The 13,040-nt window shown below is 45.6% G+C and overlaps 1 protein-coding gene across 3 annotated transcripts in view; it reads left to right on the top strand.

Annotated features, from left to right (window-relative positions):
- Window positions 1–6,069: 6,069 nt before the first annotated feature.
- The window catches only part of RPH3AL (rabphilin 3A like (without C2 domains)), a 169,573-nt gene continuing 162,602 nt past the window's right edge, over window positions 6,070–13,040 (top strand). For all 3 annotated transcript variants that reach the window (XM_036769264.1, XM_036769263.1, XM_036769261.1), the window contains exon 1: window positions 6,070–6,254. The gene's annotated coding sequence lies outside the window, so the exon portion shown is untranslated. The remainder of the gene's footprint in view (window positions 6,255–13,040) is intronic.

Raw genomic sequence — 13,040 nt, 5'->3', positions numbered from 1 at the left:
ATCCATTCTGCCCTTCTGGGATGCTAAGATAACACTCCCCATCAGCTAGAGCTAATTCTCAAAACGTACCGGTACGTTGCCAAGAGCCATCCAGACCTTTTAGCCTGTTATCTTCCATTACCACCAGTATGGGGCACCACCATGTGTCTGCTAGATGGCTCAGTCTGATGAGTGAGGGTTAGCTGTGGTTGAGGAATAGGTCTTTCCTCTCAACGAGGAACTGGTTGGCTGGAATAGGGAGCTAAATCCATGACCTTAACCTATTTGGTGCCGTGCTCTCTCCCAAACCTGCCAGCCCCAACATGGCCCCGAGACATCTGATTGTCTGTTGAGCATATGCTGATGCCACTTGTCTACTTTTTTTGGGGGGAGGCATATGGAGGCAATCAGGGTTAAGTGACTTGCCAAGGGTCACACAGCTAGTGAGTGTCTGAAGTTGGATTTGAACTCAGGTCCTCCTGACTCCAGACCTGGTACTATGGTGCCACCTAGCTGCCCCTCACCAGTCTACTCTGAATTCTTGTGCTATTAATTTCTCCTACCTACATTGCTTCAATCTTGTATTGTTTACTGTTTCTTGGGTGCTAGCCTTGTCTTCTTTTTATTCTCCAGGCAAGAGGACCTCTTTGCTCTTCCCCAAACTCATCTCTCTTCTCCATGCCTTTGCACAGGCAGTGTCCCCGTGCCTGGAATGTACTCCATCCTTAGTTCTGCCTTTTAGACCCTTGAACTTCCTTAAGGCTGAGCTCTTCTTTAGAACCTTTTCTGACATCCCAGTTGGTTGTTACTGACTTCTCTCTTCCAATGACCTCATAACTGACTTGTCTATTTACTGTTTATACCCTGGCACTAAATAGGTACTTAATCAATTCAAGTCTATGGGTTGTTGTATTCCCCTTAGTAGAACAGAAGCACCTTAAAGGCAGGGACTCTCGTTTCTTTTGTTTTTATCTCCCCAGTACATAGCACAGAGCTTCCTTTGCCCATAGTAGGTGCTTAATAAATACTCACTGGATGGAGTGGGATTGATTCCAGGCTCTTTTGGGATAGACATCAGATTTTCCTGCCTCAGATACTATCTTTGTGACCCTGGGCTTAACCTCTCTGTGCCTCAGTTTCCTCATCTGTAAAACAAGGGAGTCATGCTCAGCTTCTCAGGTTCTTCCAGCCAGGAGTGTGTTGGTAAATATTTAATAACTGACTCTCTGAAAAAAATAGATTTTCTGCATCAAATTGCTTACCATTTAAGAGGATGGGGGAAGGGAGGGAGAGGAGAAGAAAGGAGAGGAGAGGGAGAAAAAGTAGAACTCAAAATTTTATTTAAAAAAGAATGTTAAAAATTATCTATACATGTAATTGGAAAAAATAAAATGCTATTTTAAAAATTAAAAGTGTTTTATTAAAAAAGAAAAATAGGTTTGTGTGATACACCTTTAAGTTTAATCTGCATTATTAACATTTTCTCCAACACTTTCTTTTTAAAAATTATTTTTAATTTTTAAACATTCAAAAGCATTTTGAGTTCCATATTCTCACTCCTTCCCCCACCCATTGAGATCTTCATTATTTAAGTCTAGGCAATCACCCAAAACAATAAATGGAACCCTGATTTGTAGCTTCCGTTGTTTTTGAGGAGGAAATTCTCACACTGAAAATTTAGCAATTATTTCTCAGTTCGAGCTGACTCCAGCACATCCCTGTTTCCGGCTCTAGCCTGTGCGCCCAGGATCCGATTATATTGGTACATCCCCTTAGTGCTTAGATCAGTGCTGACCACATACTCTGGATACAGTAAGTGCTTGTTTGATTGAGTACATGAGAAATCTTGGAGGGAAATGTCCCGTTGCTAACGGGCAAGATGGACAAGGGAAGAAAGACCAGGGCCCTGCAGGGCCTTCCTAGACAGCTCACAGCATCCCTAGAGAATATTGATTCATTCATCTGTGTGTTGAAAAACCTTCATTGTGCTCTTTGAGGGAGAGAGAAGGCAATTGAGCCCATTTGTCCATCCTCTGTACTTTCCTCATGGACTGGAGTAATTGATCCATTGGTAAATTTGGTCTAGTGGAGGAGTACGAGACTTGGAGTGGACTTCCAAGCTTTATGTCAAACAGTGGGGTCTCCTGGCAACCAGAAAAGAGCCAAGTTGAGAGAGAGGATGCACGTCGGAAAAACAAAACAGAAAAAAGTTCCTAAGGGGAACCTTTTAAAATTTGATATGCCAATCACATGTGGCAGAAGTTCATGGTTTCATGTACAATATTCTTTTTTGATCTTCTTTATCTGTTGAAAGGTTTATTTTTGTTGTTGAGTTTATTACTTAAAAAAAAGAGAGACCCAGGGTCCAGAACTGGGGTGGTGATAGCTATAAGGTACTTAGCCCTGGTCAACCACATCTAAGGAGTTGTGCTGGTGTAAAGAGGGTGCCCCCAGTTCAGAGGGTATGTTTGTTCTTCTATTATTGATATATCTTCTCATTAAATATTCCTTTGTAAAAGCAAATTGATATTAATTACTTATCTAGTATATGGAGGAGATATCAATTAGCAAATGATATTGGGGCAGTAATCACTGGTGGTTGATATTGGGGAGAAGTCAGATCAAGTCAACAAGCATTTGTTAAGTGTTTACTGTGTTCCAGGCATTGTGTTAAGGCTGGGAATATAAATACAGATGAAAAAAGGTCAGTCCCTGCTCTCAAGGAACTTACATTCTAATGGGGGAAGACAACATATAAGAGGGAATTGAAAAGAGCCAGCTTGATTGTTAAATTGTCAGTGTTGGCAAGGCTATAAACTAGGGCTTGATTTATTGTTTTGTTATTGTCTAGATTTAAGAAAGTGATGGAGAAATGTTAATCATGAAGGTTAAATTTTGAAGTATGCTGTGGGTTCATCCTCTCCTCCCTTCCCCAAGCCAGTTGTTAAACATTGACCAGCACACCCTTGGAGGAATGTATCCTTGTAGGAGCATGGTGGCCAAGTCTAGAGAATCAAGGATGGTGGGTCTGGGCCATCCTTCAAAATGAAAGTAATGGAAGGAACCCACCAGTGAGAGAAGGGGGCCACAGGAGCAGAAGGAGAAAGAAGCTTAAGTATGGCAAGGAAGCTTAAGGCAGCAAAAAATCTGGGGAATACAAGGCATTTGAGCTGATAAAGCACCATAACCCCATAGATTTACCACTAGAAACCTGAAAGGGAGATATGTAGCTGCCCCCTGGGGAACCTGACTTGCCAGTGCCAGTGGTAGTTGGGCTAAAGGCCTGGGAGTTTTTATTGTTCATCCTTTGTTTTCAAAGAGGACCAAGGATATCAGGGGTGAAGTCTTGACTTGTGCATGAATTAGATTCAAGTGAGGCAGAGTTGTGCAAAGTCATCAGTTGCACACTCTCTGCAGTCATTGAAGTTCAATGGCAGGACAAAAGTCAGGATGACTGTCTGGATAACCTCAATGTCTGACCAAGCTCTAAGCACTCCACAGTGCCTGCTTTGGCTACTTTCATGGCCACTGGAACAAATTGCTCTTGCCCGCCCATTCTTGGGGGAGTGGGATCTTTACATGCTTTGGGTAGACATCCCCCTAACTACTGTTTGGTTACTGTCAACCTGGTTTAGCCCCTTCTGCTGAGATGGTTTTACCAGGCTGTGGCTTCTTCTCATGCTCCAGCTTCTTGGAGCTTCAGGTGAGAATATATGACCATAGTTAGTTCTGGGCAGCACACCTTACAAAGGATGTCAATAAGCTAAGAGGCTAGGCTGGAGAGCTGGTGTCAGAGTCAGAAAGAGCTGAGTGAAGTCCAACCTCTGACACAGAGAGGCTGTGTGACCTTGGGTAAGCCACTTCATCTCTCATTTCTCAGGCAGCTCTCTAAGTTGCCCATCTGCATTGGTAGAGGGGATTTCTTTGCAGGGAGCTCTCTACAAAATCACGCGTCTAGTAAAAGCAGATGGATAAGCTAGAAAGAGTCTAGAAGAGAACATCAAGAATGGCGAACGGCTTCATGTGAGTACCATTTGGAAGAAGTTGGATTGTCCTCTCATAGGTGAAGGGCTGCCCTGTGGGAGGAAAAGGGATTGGATTTGTTCTCCTTGGGTCCAAGGGGCAGAACAAGGGATAAAATGGGGGCAACAGGGGACGGTCCAGAGTGGCAGCTTTCAGCTTGATGGCAGGCACTTTTTAACCCTTAGAGCTGTTCCCAAGGAAGGTGGCCTGCCTCAGGAGATATGGGGCCTCCTCAGAGGCTAGAAGGCAAATTTGTTTGAATTCCTTGGGGACAGGGACCTTTGTTTCCTTCTGTTTTGCTTATGTCTTTGTAACCTCCATGCTTAGCACACAGTAGACTTTTAATAAATACTCATTGAATTGACTTCGGTCCTTTCTGATGCTGAACTTCAATGATTCAGGAGACCTAGGTTTGAATCCCAGTTCTTACATTCATTAGACTATCTGACCTTGAGCTAGTTACTTGGGCTCAGAGATCGATAACTGGGGGATCCAGGAAGCCACCTGGACATTTGACAATTGAGGAAACCAAGGCCCAGGCTGTGACTTACCCAAGGTCATACCGGTAGTAATTGGGGAGCCAGGTCCCCTGACTCCAGAGACAGTGCCCTCTCCACTGTTTCACACTTAACCTTTTTAAAGCCTCAGTTTTCTTATCTGTCAAATGGAGATAATCATTCTGGCATTATCTGCTTCCCGAGGAAAGTATTTTACAAACCCTAAGGGCTGTGGGAATATGATATGTTATCTTTGCTCATTCTTCACAGCTTTGTATCTGATGGGGTTCTGCTAGGAACTGCCAAAACTTTCTGATCTCCTTTTGTTCTTACATACGATTTGGTTGAATTCTATGGGCATTGGTAAAATGACTGATTTTTGCAACTGAATGAATGAAATGAATGAAAAAGCATTTTTCTAGGGCTTATGTGCCCAGCACTGTGCTAGGTACTGGGAGTACAAATAAAAAAAGTGAGACAGCCTCTCCTTTCGAGGACCCACACTCTAATACCAGGAGACAACACATAAAAGAAAGCAATTGAATAAAAGCATTAGGGGCGTAAGCTCGTCTTTTGCAAGAAGCCTTCCTCAAGCCCTCCTCATTCCAGTGCTTTCTCTCTGTGAATTATTTCCTATTGATCCTGTACATACTTTGTGTGTTGTCTCCTTATGATCCTGTAAGCTCCTTAAGGGCAGAGATTATCTGTTGCCTCTTTTTGTATCCTGAGCACAGTGCATGGCACATTAGATGCTTAATAATGTTTGTTGATTGATTCGTTGCTTCTGCCCCAGTAGCAGAAGGGACATAGCAGTGGGGATGCTATGTTCTTCATCCAGTCTTCCCATGGTTTTGATTTCTTTGCTAGGTCTCTACATTTTGTGGGCTTTTTATTGCATGTAGTTTGGAATTGATTGTTTTTGCTTTTGTCGGTATTCCCTTATTGTTCCACGGCCCCAGAAGGTTATGGATGTCCTAAAGATGAAAAAGCAAGCGCTGGAATTGTAGGTACCCTACCACAGAGGACAGAGAGATGGCTTTGCAGTCTGAGAACCCTGGTTCAAATCCTCTCTGCCACGCTAGCTGTATGACTTTGGCCAGGTCACTCCCAGCCTCAGTTTCTCGCTTTGTAAAATGAGGCAGCTTCTGAGGTCCCTTCCTAGTTCTGTGACTTCCCTCTAGACCCCGCCCCGCCCAGCAGCAATTGGGGGAGAGTCACCTGCCAGGTCCCACTGGCCCGACACATTTTCATGATTCCTGGGAGGAACTTGGGCTGGCAGGGCGGCCAGTGATTGGTGAGAAGCCAGGTGATGTCACGGGGGCGGGGCAGACGTGGAGATGGGCTAGTTCCCTGCTCTCTTTGGCCCGCGTCCCACCCCCCAGGAGAAGCCTTGCCCTGGCCCTCGCCCCTGCGACCCCCCCGGGGCTGCCCCTGCGCCCTGTCTCCCCGTGCCCTAAGGCCTCCGGGCTGCAGCGGTCCTCGAGCATGCACCTGGGAGCGAGCTGCCCTTCAGCTCCCCGGAGAGAAATCCAGGCCTTTGTTTGGCTCCAGCTGCCCAGTTCCCTGCTGCCTGCCACATGTTTACTCAAGGGCTGAGTAATTGAAATTGTCTAGAGCACCTCGTGTTGCCCCTGACGACACAATCAGGAGAAAGGGTTCCGGCTGCGGGAGGCAGGGGAGGGCTCTGCGGCCCCGCTCCCACATCCTCCCAGGGCCCCTCCACAGGTAGATGCTTGCCCCTCCCCTGGATACCTGGTAGGTATAGCCAAGTCTCTGTCTCCCCCGGGGCCGCCTTCCTCGTGCCTGGTTTGGGGAAGGGGGGCGGGAGTGGGTGTCAGCAATAACTCACAATCGAACAGGTGCTTTTCCAGAGAATTATTTTTTCCTTCCCAGAAGAGGGTGGCCTTGGGTGTCCATTTGTGCCTGCCAGGGGAGGAGAGCGAGCTGCTGGCTGAGAGTTTATTTAGAGACTGTTTTTTCCTGGTTCTCCAGGCTCCTAGTCTGGCTCCAGGCACCGACGGGGGAAACGTGCAGGAGGAGCTGGGAGTGAGTTCTGACTTTTCCATCGAATTTGCGTAGGGAGATGATGGTCACTTTGGCGGCCCCGGGAGAGACTGGCAGCCACCTGTCGCTAGTTACTGATTTGGGGCAGGGGAGGGGGATCAGGAGAAGGGCTGGGCCAGCCAGTCGTGCCTCGGGGGGGGGGGGGGGAAGCAACAGGCAGCCACCACCGACCAAAATGTGAGATTCCTTCATCTCTGGGGAAATGAGAGGGGAGGAAATCCTATCCAAGCGGCCAGTTGCTACAGCCCCTGCAGATGGCCACTTCCTCCCCAACCAGCAAACCTAGCATCATGGCCAGCCCACGGGTCTGTCTGGCCAGCTCCCAGCCAGCTCGCCTGAGGATCTGGGGCTGCCAGGTGCAAGGCACAGGCACATTGAGTTAGCTGGAGAGCTAAGGGTGGGCCCGATGCCCAGCTTCTGGAATGGTAGCGGGTAGTTGGAGTCGGACTGAGGGAACAAGTGGAAAGAGAGCTGCTTTGGGAGTCAGAGGACCTTGATTTGAATCCCAGTCCTGCCATTTACTAGGTGTGTGTGACCTTGGCCAAGTCATTTTACTTTATCCCTCTGGGTCTCAGTTTCCTCATCTGTAAAGTGTGTGTGTGTGTGTGTGTGTGTGTTGGATTAGATGGTCTTGAACTTCTTTTTCGCTCTAAGGCTTTGATTTAAGAGTGGAAGTAGTATCTGGGTCTTGAATTCTAGGAAGGTCAGCCGGGGAGCATTCAGAAGAAGGTGACTAAGATTTTAAAAGGTCTAGAGATGATGTCATATTGAATTGACTGAAGGAAGTGGGATGTTAAATCTGCGGAAGAGAAGACTCAGAGGGACATAACTGCAAGTGTCTGCAGGGCTGTTCTGTAGGAGAGAGATGAGCTTTGTTCTGCTTGGCCCCAGAGGGCAGAGCAGGGAGCATTGGGTGGAAGGTGTACCAGGGTAATTCAGGCTCCTGATGTCCCTAAGGAGAGTTGGCTCCCTCTGGAGGTAGTGGGGCTTCTCCCTTACTGGCCCTCTTCTTCAGCCTGAGGCTGGATGACTGCTAGGGAGGTGGAGCTGGAAGGGACCTTAATGGTCATTATTTCCAACTTCCTTGTTTTATAGATGAGGGAACTGAGGCACAGAATGGTTAAGTGACTTGCCTTGGGTCACATAGCTGGTGTCTAGGGCAGAGTCTGAACTTTCTGTTTCCAAGTACAGCAGTCTATCCTTTATGCTTATACGATTTAACTTCCAATAACATTGTAAAGTTGCATATTGTAGAGGTGTTAATTTGTCACGATGGCCGCTGAGATCCTCCCAGCTCTGACATTCTGTGATCTTTTCGGGTCCCTCGAAGGGAAAGAATGTTAGAAGGTGCCTTTAGTCCTGTGGACCAAGCACTTGCCTGTTGGTTTGAGAGTAGGGTTGGCATCGGGGACTGGACAATACAGCCCTGGTCTAAATCCATGCCAACTACCCAATAACTTGGCTCCTGGCGATGCCCCCCAGTCGATCCTTAGGTATCCTTAGTTACAATCGCCTGGGCTGATACACTTATGTAGAGGAAATGCTCTGGGTGGAGCAGATTCGAGAAAGGAAGCCCTCTTTGTGTCTGAAAGCACAGTGTTCTCTTTAGGAGAAGGAAATAGGGAGATGAGATTCTTTCTCTCTGGGGTTTGGCCCCAGTATAAATCTGCTCTGGCTGCATCTGATAAATGGACCTTGGCAATTAATTCAGCAAGAACTGCCAAGCTCTTACAATTTAACGCTCCCCTCCCATTTCCCTCCTCCTCTTCCTTGTCCTCCTTCCCCCATATATTCAGAGTGTGGGCTAGGGAAAAGAGTGCTGGAGGAGGTTCTGGCCCCAGTTTTCTTGACCAAACAAGTTTAAGACTGCATTAAGATTTTGAGGTTACACCTGTTTTTTCCAAGTGCTGACTAGCATAAGGCACAACATTGGGTACTTTGGAGCCCTAAAGTTCTGGATCCAGATCTAGAAGGAAACTTAGGCATCATCTCATCCTGTTCCTTCATTTTACAGAGGAGGAAACTGAGGCATTAGGGAAGTCAGGTGACTTGCCCAAGGCCACACAGGTAGTGGGTGGGATTTGGACCCAGGACTTCTTACTCCAAAGCAGGGATGTGTCATGGACCCCTTTGGCAATCTGGTGAAGCCTATGGATCTCTCCTCAGAAGATAATACACAAATTACATTTAAATACACAATATTTGTAGGATTACAAAGGAAGCCAATTGTATTGAAACAAAGGTGTCAATTTTTTTTCCTATCCAAGTTCATGGATCCCCTGACATCCCAGGTAAAGAGCCCCTGCTCTTTCTACTGGCCCATACATCCTCCCACAAAAGACAAAATAAAAATGATCTCTTCCATCAAAGAACTTATTTTCTGCTGGGAGAATATGACATATCTACAAATGCAAGTGTGTGTGTGATTTCCTCAGTGTAGGCAACTCCAGGAATGAAAGGCCCCTCTACTGATTCAGGGTGGTCACTTATATGTAGGTTACATACAGTCTAAGAGTGTTGCTTGTGGGCATTGAGAGGTTAAGTGTCCTGGCCAGGGTCCCAGAGAGGCTCCACCTGCACCCAGGTCCTTCTGACTTCCTGACTCACTATCTACTGGGGGTCACATCAGCCTATTTCCAAATGTTTACTAAGTTGAGTCTCATTGACTCTGTCCCAGGCCACGAAATGAGTTACTGAATACTGTTGACAGTAGTTGGCATTCATATGGCAGTCATAGGTTAGCAAGGGCTTTCCATGTATTGTTGGATTTTGTTGTCACCAGGCGATTTCCTGTGCAAGTGTTTGTGGACCGTCTGTAGCAATGTACTGGTAAATGTTTAACAACTTGACTTGGGTGGGGGGCAGAGCAGGGAGCATTGGGTGGAAGGTGTACTAGGGTAATGCATAAACTTTTAAGTTTAATCTGCATTAATAACGGTTTTTCCCATCACCTTCTTAAGTCTAGACAACCAAAAACCAGTAAGTCAAGCCATGATTTGTATGTAACACTTGTCAGTTTCTAAGGTACAAATGCTTACACTGAAAATTTAACAACTGTCTCTAGTGGGCCCATTTGAGCTCGCTCCAGGACAGGTGTGGCTGTATTGGAGTGCTTTCCCCCACCCAAATGAGCATGGCCATTTACTGTTTTTGTCTGGGGGGTGGGGGATGGATAGGACTGGAGAGAACCATTTTTGACGATGGTCTTTCTCCAGGGTGCATTTTAAGTCTTGCTCTTCTCCATGGGCATAAGTTTATCAGAGGTTGCTAGAGGTGGAGGACAATAATCTAGTTCAGCCTCTGCATTTTACAGAAGGGGAGACTGAGGCTTAGAGTGTCTTGCCTAGAATTGCACGACTGATGGGTGGGAGAGCTGGGATTTGAATTCAGGTCATCAGACTCCATATATAGTGCTTCATTGAGTCACCCTCAAGGAAGGAGGAAAAGAAAGAGGGGCAACAGAGAAGAGTGAGGGAAATGGTGCTGTGGGTGTCTCAGTAGGGGGTGGTTCAGGACAGAAGGAGCACGGAAGGCCCAGGTTCAAATGTGACCTCAGGCACAGCTTTTACAACCACCACCAGCACTTATTAATCACCTGCAGCATACTGTGTACTACATTAGACATTTTTTTTGAGGAAGTACTTTTTATTTCCCTAAAGCAAGAATTCTTAATCAGCCAACCAGTAAGCACTTATTAAGCACCTACTTTGTGCCAGGCACCGTTCTAAATGCGGAGTCTGTGGAAGGATCAGTAGATAGATTTCAAGGGGATCCTTGAACTTGGATAGGGAAAAAAATTACATCTTTATTTTCACTAACCTCCAACAGAAACTTAGCATTTCCTTCAATTATTTAAAACATGATTCTGAGAAAGGATCTATGGGCTTTACCAGACCCTGCCAGAGGGATCTGGGACACAGAGAAAGGGGAAGACCTGTTGCCTTGGCATCTCCCCCAGGGCTCAAAGCATATGGGAGAGGATTCCTTCTATACCATCTCTTTGGGCAGAGTTGGCAGGGAAAGACAGTGGGAAGTATTTGACCCAAGTAGGTGTTAGGAGACTAGTGCTCTTGTGGCACCCTTTCTTTGGACATGGGTGAAAAGCACTTTCAGATTTGAGGGTTGTGTTTTGGTTGTCAAAGATGACAAGGCTCAGCCCAAAGGAATGAATCCCAAAGGGTGGAATTTCAGACGTTAGTGTGGAGAGAGATTTTTCTTTTTTTCTTTTCAATGTGCTGGGCCCTTTTTGGTGTCCCTCAGATGAAACCAAGAAGCAGTTAGCTCCCTGTTGGACCTATGCCCTACCACAAGGTCTTGGTGAACACTTAACTAAACAGTGATTCCTTTCCAGCTCTATCCCTCCCAGCACATCTGTTGCCGGTCACCTGACAACCCTCCAGTGTGACTTTGTCAACTGTAGCCGAGGCCAAGCAGCATTTATGAGCACTCCCATGGAGAACGTCGAGGGGGAGGGGAAGGTTTGTTTGTTAGACAGAAGGCACTGTTTATTTCCTTTGGTATTAAGAAAAACCTCCATCACCTGCCTGTAACCGGGCAAGTAGAAAGAAATGAATGTATTTACATAATATTTATTACTGTTGCTCCGAAACCTTTGACTGGCAGGAAAAGGAGACCCACAATTCTCCTGTCAGTGTCCTCAACCTGCTGCCCTGCCTCGAGATGGTGGAGAGCCGAGGGAAGAATGTATCTCATTTTACAGTTAGGGAAACTGAGGCCCAGAGAGGTTCATTCACTCAATCAACCACTACGCATTTATTAAGCATCTAGTACGTGTCAGGCACTGTGCTAGGCACCAGGGTTACAGAGACAAAAATGAAGAGTCTCTGCCCTCAGGGAACTTTTATGCTTATGGGGAGACAACATGTACATGTATGTGTGTGTGTGTTTACATATGTTAAATATTTTAAACATGTACATGTAGATATTTTATATAAATACATATATGTAGGATACATATACAATAGATACAAAGTAACCTGAGAGAAGGATATATATAAAATATGTGTATATATATATATAAAACATGTACACACACATACATATACATATATGTGTATATATGTGTATATATGTGTATATATATATATATATATATATATATATATATATATATATATATATATATATATATATATATATATAAAACATGTACACACACATACAAAATAAATACAAGGTAACCTGAGAGAGAGGAATAGGTGGTGGTTGGAGGGATTGGGTAAAGGCCACCTGCAGAAAAGCGATCATTGAGCTGAATTTGGAAGGAAAACAGGGATTTTAAGAGGTGAAGGTATGGAGAGATAGTGTTCCAGGAGTGGGGTACAGTGAGTGCAAAAGCACAGAGATGGGAGATGAAGAGCAGCAAGGAGGCTGGTATGTCCTGACCATGGAGTTCTTGGAGAAGGTAATAAGATGACTGGAGTGCCATGCAGCTTCTTAACAGCAGAACTGTGGTTACTGAGGGTCCAAAGAGACAGATGAACTTAAGACTATTTAGTTTAAATGCATTCTCATAGGACTATCAATTTGTGTTTAAGTCCTTATTTTTATTTTCCATTTGGAGGTTGAGTGACTTGTCCAGAATCGCACAGCTAGTATAACTTGATCGACCGAGTTGTTGGTCTAATGTGGTTGTGAACTTGGTGACTTTTGAGGTCAACTCCCTTTCAAGTCCTATTCCATTGAATGAGGGGAAGGGTGTCAGTCTTTGCCAATTGTAAAGGCATTCTTAATGATGAGGGTCCTTAATCTTCCCTCATGTTTTATAGAATCTCTGCGTGGATTCAAAAAACCTGATGACTGCCTTGAAGGAGGAGGGCAGAGAAGGGGGGATAGAGAGAGAGGAAGAGAGTAGGAGTAGGAGAGAGACAGAGAGAGTATGTGGGAAACACAGACAGGGACAGAGAAATGGAGAGAGAGAGCACTTACTATGTGCCAGGCATTAGGCTAAGAATGGGGGCATCTATCAGCAAACAAGACAATCCTTGGCCTCAAGGGCCTTACATTCTAATGATGGAAGATGACACAGAAAGGGGAATGCTACCTGCAAACATGGTGTGAAGTGATGAGAAGGCAGAGGAGAAGCGGACCTATGGATATCTTTTAGTGTAGTCACACTGTGTCTAGGACTAGATTCTAAGAACGATGAGGGCAGGAACTGTTTGCTTCTGATGGCTCTGCGTCCTGGGTGCCTTGCATTTAATAGCTGCTTAAGGGAATGTTTGTAGAAAGTGATTGAAGAAGGGAAGAGGGAAAGGAGAGAGAGTATAAAACCTTATCTATCATGCTTTGCATTACAAAGTGTCATGTGTCTGTAATCCCATTTCATCCTCATGACAACTCTTTTCAGTAGACAGCCAGAGCCACAGTTAGGAACTGAACTTAGAGCAAATGCCCTTGAAGAGATCAAGGGACAGTCTTCTGTGGTCAGAGAGGGAGTGATCAGGACCCCAGAGT

The sequence above is a fragment of the Trichosurus vulpecula genome, chromosome 7, assembly GCF_011100635.1.
Source record: "Trichosurus vulpecula isolate mTriVul1 chromosome 7, mTriVul1.pri, whole genome shotgun sequence".
In the NCBI taxonomy this organism is placed as follows: domain Eukaryota; kingdom Metazoa; phylum Chordata; class Mammalia; order Diprotodontia; family Phalangeridae; genus Trichosurus; species Trichosurus vulpecula.
Note: the sequence above shows the minus strand (reverse complement) of the source record. Positions and strands in the feature narration are given on the sequence as shown.